Below are 6,285 nucleotides of genomic sequence, written 5' to 3' on the forward strand. Positions count from 1 at the left end.
GTAATACCAGTATTTGAGAAGCAGAAACTCATGTGTTCAAAATCATCTTGAACTACAATGTAAGTCTGAGGCCAGTCCCAGCTATATGACACTCTGCCAATGAATGAATGAATGATTTTTAAAGTGAAAGGCTTCTGTGGTCTTGTAGAGATGGGACCCGAGGAAATCACCTCACCGTTTCTGGAAGTTTGTCAGGATTTCTTGTTTCTGCTTTTAAAGGTCGTTTCATAGGTGGGGTAATGTATCTATCTGCAATCAGGAGGCTGAGACAGATGAATCACAAGTTTGAGGCCAGGCTGGGCTACTGATTGAGTCTGAGGCTAGCCTAAATTATAGCGGGATCTCTTGTTTCAAACCAAGTTTGTTTTTTAAGTTTATGCTTGAAGTATTTAATGCTGTTTTCTCTTTCTATGTGGATCAGAGGCCTTTTGAGGAGTGGCATAAACTTTTCAGTGATTTTCCCGTGATCGCGAACTGACCAAAAAACCCAGGTACAGAAACTTTAAATGGTTAATAAATAACTGACATAAATGAAAGGGGAGCCACTTCGTTAGCCATATATGCTGTTTTCTCTCTGCTTCTTGCCTTCTCTTAGCCCTGGCAAAGGCATCTGCCATACAAACAAAGAAGTCCTGTACTCAGAGGCAGAGAAGTGGCAGGGCTCCCTAAACTCTAATAAGCAAGAATAGATTTTCTTCATGCGTTTCTGCAGAAGGTGCTCAGGGTGCTTGGGAGGTGCTTGGAAGCCTCATCAGGAGTGCTCAGCTTCACAGTAAGTTAGAAATGGAAAGTTGAGTGTAAAACAGAAGTCTATTTGTTCACACAAGAAAATCAAAGTAAAGGTACAACTTTGAGTGACAGCAGGTGTCTATGGACTGGCTCCTTGGGACCATTTACAAAACTGAACAGAAAAGAAATCTTAGCCGGGATGTTTTCCACGTGGCGGGGGCAGATGGGAGGCTCCAGACCGCCCTGCCCGCGCGTCCTCACCTGGCCACTGTGCCTGCAGCACACCTGCGGGCCAGGGCGGCGCCCCAGGACGCACTCCCCAGCAGGCTGCGTGGGTTCCGCCAGGGTGATCAGCGAGCGAGATGCACTGCAGAAGCACCTTCTGTACCCCACCTCCTCCGAACCTCTCCAGGAGGCCCAGGGCGCCTGAGTACCGCGGCGCGCAGCCAGCGCGAGCCGGCGCCTCCCGGAGGCGCGCGGAGTGGACCGAGCGCCGCGAGGACAGGTGCAAAGATTGGCAGGCTAACTCCGACTGTCTCTTCCAGCAGTGCCCCCCACCTCTACCCCCAGGCCAACCTCCTTTCAATTTTAGGCTCTTCTTAATGTTTGAATGGGGTCTCTCTTGGTTGTGTTGCGCTGAAAAAGACCCGATGGGTTTTGTGGGTTTTTTTTTTTTTTTTTTTTGAACCTAACTGCAGAAAATGCAGTATAGGGACTTGGGTTAATAGGGCGGACAGACAAGACAGACAGACAGACAGACAGACAGATACACACACACAGAGAGAGAGAGAGAGAGAGAGAGAGAGAGAGAGAGAGAGAGAGAGAGAGAGAGAGAGAGAGAGAGCGCAGGGGGCTTCTATCTCCAGGACAGACAGAATGATACATATTGTCATTAACAGTTTTGACCCACCCAGACCCCACCCTTCGGTTGCATCCATCACAGTCATTACAAAGGGGCCGCTCTGTCTCGCAGCTTGCCTGTTCCTGGGGCTCTCGGACTGGCTTAATGAGGTGCACCCAGCCGGGGCTATTGTGCAGCGCGACCGAGACGGGAGCGAGACTGCAAGGATCTTAGCAGCTGCTAGCAGCAGCCTGGGCTGCAGCAGCTACTAAGCCCAGACCTCAAGTGGATGGATGACTCTGGAAGTGTTTTTCTGAAGGAACCGGCCAGACTTTGGAAGACGGTGGCAGGGCTAGAGAACTTAGATGGGGCTTTCCTGTTGTGCACTTGAACTGGCTGGAGGCAAGTGCCTGTCGCTCGGGTAATCGCAGGGTGCTGGGGGCGGGGGTGGTGGTGCTGGCGGTTTAAAGCCAGTCTTCGGTCAAAAGGCGGCTAGGATCAATTTCCCCTCCAACCACTCAACTCTCCCTCTAACCTTTTGTTAGCTTGGCTCTCCCACCTCCCACCCCCCTCCTCCACCCTGGTGTGGTCTGAACCCTGCATCTTGCTCAGGGGTTTGATTGTGCATTTAAATGTAAGTCTAATTGGTGAATGCTCTCTCCTTTTTGTTGTGATTACTAGAGATACCTTAGTCCTGCCTTCCCAGTTCTGCGCCCAGCCAAAGCAGTTTTGAAAAATTAAGTGCAAAAAAAGCATGACAAAGCAATATGAGGTTGCTGTGGTAAGTGAACTTTTAAACCAAAAATTATAATTCTTCTGGTATGCTCTGTCTGTGGGTGGTGTAAAGGGATCCACACACAAAGGGTTGGGGGCTGGGAAAAGGGGGGTTACTAAACAGACAGACATAACCACTATTTCTGATTTGTTTATTTTTTTTCTCATTTTCTATCTTTGCAATTGTCAACAAACAAGTTCTGTGCTTTTTTGATACTATTAGGCTTGCAATGGCCTTGATTCATTTAAAGTGAGTGAGAGTTGACAGTCAGTAGGGGAGGGGACCCAGGGAACTAGGATATTGTCTGTTTTTAAAAGACCCTTGAAACTTAGAGTATCTGAGACATTCCAGATGATTCTAAAAGAGAAAAGAACAATGGGATCTTCAACAGCCCCTGAAGCTACCTCAACCCCCACCCCGGAGTGCACCCTCCTTTCTTCCCCAGGTAGCATCATTAGAGGCCACCATTCTTAGATTTTAAATGAGAACCAAATGCGGCATATAGGAAGTTGGGAACCTCAGAGGTAAGAGGAAGGCAGTTTTTTTACTCTCCTTGCCATAGTAGCTTTCCGGTTCCACTCCCATTAATGGGGGGGAAAAAACCAAAAAAACAAAAAAAAAACAGATCCCTTCTACATACTAGGTTGCTTTATCTGTTTTAAAAGTGGAAGTGTATTCTGGGAAACAATTCCTCAGTTCTACGTTTTGATCTCACTCATTTTCTGATAATGGCTAGCCAATACAGTGTTTGTAGTATGGCAAAGTTAACAATTCTAAGTTCGGTGAAGGGTTCAACTTCTGTTTTGGAGGAATATAAACTCTGGCTAGATCTTCTCGTATGGGAAAAAAATATAGCTCTCAGTAGTCTTGACTATTATTAATGTTGTTGTTGTTGTTATTTTGTGGAGCTAGTTGAGTTTGTTTGTTTGTTTGTTTTTTAACTTATCTAGGGCTTTTGCCATAGGAATTCCTATATTGGAATGGACCTACACACTGTTTGAGAAGGGAAAACCATATATATGAGTTTTCAAATCTGAATGATACCATAGAAACAAAGATGCCCCTTGAAAGGAATTTGTTCTTGTTTTGTTGAGTCTCTTAACTTTGATTTCTGTGTATACTGATATGATTATTTCTATGATTCTTAAGATCCATTCAAAAGTAGGTTTTTTCATTAATAATAAACAAAAAAATACCTTTAGAGTATATTGTGGTATCAATGAATGAATTTTTGCATAGGTCTTTAATAGCTATTTTTACAAATGACATTTTCACTATTTTACACAAAGTTGCAGTTACTTGGCAGTAACTCTCACAGCAAAGAGTTTCCTTCCAAAGTCAGCTTTCCAAGTATCAATGCTACTGTTTTCAGTTAGAGCTTTCAAACTCAGTAGCCAATGAAACTACTTCCTGTGTCAATAAAAAACTCAGTTCAGTAAATTATGTGGGGGGAAAACATCTCAGAAGTTTAGAATTCAGTATTATATGTTTGAAGTAGCAGGACCTCAATAGGGAAGTTTGCTTTTCTGTGGAGCTGGTATTGTACCATAGGTAGCCAACTAGTACTGTTCTTAAGAGCACAGTCAGCTAGTGGTGTTCTACAGACATAATTCATTTTAGCCCTTACTACTCCATTTCCTTAGCTATTTAACTATATGATTAATCTCAAACAGTATCTGCATTATCTGGGGAGTTTAAATAAATATATTGAACTGTATGTACACAATATTAAAGTAAGAATCTATTATTTTCTACTGTATAGTTAATTGTAATTAAATATGTCTCCTGTACATAGATAAAAATAGATTCCTTTGAGACTTTAATTTAGAAAAATACCCTCAATTAAAAGTCCTTTTAACCACATTCCGTTTCAAATCAGTCTCCAGCTTTACTGTGGCTTTCCATCTGCACATTGAAATTAATGTTTCAGTTAAAGACACAAAAAATACTATTTTAAAAATTTAGGTAAATTAAATAATTTCTGATATTTTCCCTCATTAATTCTGTAGTTCCCTGAAAATATTAAGGCTGCTAAATATACAAGGAAATTTTTTCATAGCAGAGTGTAATATTGTGTCTTTTTTCTAAAACACTAAAATAGTTAAATTACATACAAAATATATACATATATTTTAATAAAATATAATGTTCTTTTTAGGCATTATTAGCATATTATCTACATAGAGATCATACTCTGATATTTTTCTTCACCCTTGGTCTATGCAAATACATTTTAAAGTAGCAGAAACATTATCTCTAATAAGCAGAAACAATGCTCATAAGTAAAAAAAAATCCTTTTTTTTAGATTCGTTTATTTTATATATATGTGTATATATATACACATACACACACATATATATATATATACACATATGTGTATATATATACACACACACACATATATATATATTATATATATATGAGTGTTTTCCCTGCATGCACGGGTGTATGCTACATTCGTGACTTGTGACCACAGAGGTCAGAAGAGGGTGTTGGATCTCCTACAACTGGACGTATAAATGATATAAATCATTCTGTGGGTGCTAGGAACTGAACCTCAGTCCTCTGCAAGAGCCACAAGCACTCTTCACTGCAGAGCAGCAAGAAGAAAACTCTTAAAAGTCTGACAAATAGTCATTGCTTTTTAAAATATGGTTATTTACATGATTGTTTATATACTAAGAAGTAGCTAAGATGTAAGAAATAGTTATGGGGCAGGCAAAACAGACTACCTCATGGTATGTCAAGTACATAGAAGATTTGACTTATTTATTATATTGAGGGCATGAAATGTACCAATAATTAAGGAACCACAATAGAACTGATACAGGTAATGCTTTCAGTGTTACATTGCCAGGTATTGAACCTAAGAGTTCATGCATGCTAGGCAAGAGTCCTACCACTAAGCTGTTTTTCCAGCAACACCAACATTTTTCAAACATTTACTTTTATCATCTTATTTACTTGTGTGTGTATATGTACAGGCACATTCAAGAGAAAGACACAGTGTGCATGTGGATGGTGAAAGGATAGCATGTATCAATCAGTTCTTTCCTTTAGGCTCTGGGCTCAAACTCAGGTAGACAGGTTTGGCTGCAAGCACCTTTATCCACTGAGCCATATCTTAGACATTTATATTTTTTTAAGGTAAAAAAGTAATCCTTATTATTTTTTCTTTTTTTATTAGATGCTTTCTTTATTTACATTTCAAATGTTATCCCCTTTCTTAGTTTCCCCTCCGAAAATCCCCTAGCTGCTCTCCCCTTCCCCCCCCCCCCCCCCCCCCCCCCCCCCCGCTCCCCAACCAACCCACTCCCACTTCCTGGCCCTGGCATTCCCCTATACTGGGGCATATAACCTTCACAGGACCCAGGGCCTCTCCTCCTATTCCTTATTATTTTATTACCATTAAAATACTCTGGGTAGCATGTTTATGTGGCCTCGACGCTTGCATATATAATGTCAGACAGGTCATTAAAAATATGAAAAGATTTTAATTAAAAGCTGTTATACTCTAAATTTAGGTCCAAAATGAAACAAATTGTGAATCAAACAGAAAAATATGAAATAGTCTACTAGACTTAAAAGATACTTAAATAAAAATGGCATAATCTCCAATAACTTTTGTAGTTTGTATGAGAAGAATATTTTTTGCAAAAAATATTTTTCAACAACATTCTTCAGTTGGCTTTAGATGCCAAAACTTGGTTTTATTGGTGGATTCTTCTCTGGGATATTAATTATGGAAAACTTGTATCCTCTGTCCACCATCAAAACAAGTCAAACCAAACCAAACCAAAGCATGAGAATATTAACTCATCTACAATGTCAAAATATTTTAAAATAAATTCCCAAAATTTCTTTTTAAATAAAAGGAAAATATAACTGAAAACTTAATTTTCCTTAAACTGAAACCGAAAACTAAATAAGGTATTTTGT

This window comes from Mus caroli, unplaced genomic scaffold, assembly GCF_978045245.1.
Source record: "Mus caroli unplaced genomic scaffold, Mus_caroli_1 scaffold_6, whole genome shotgun sequence".
Taxonomy (NCBI): Eukaryota; Metazoa; Chordata; class Mammalia; order Rodentia; family Muridae; genus Mus; species Mus caroli.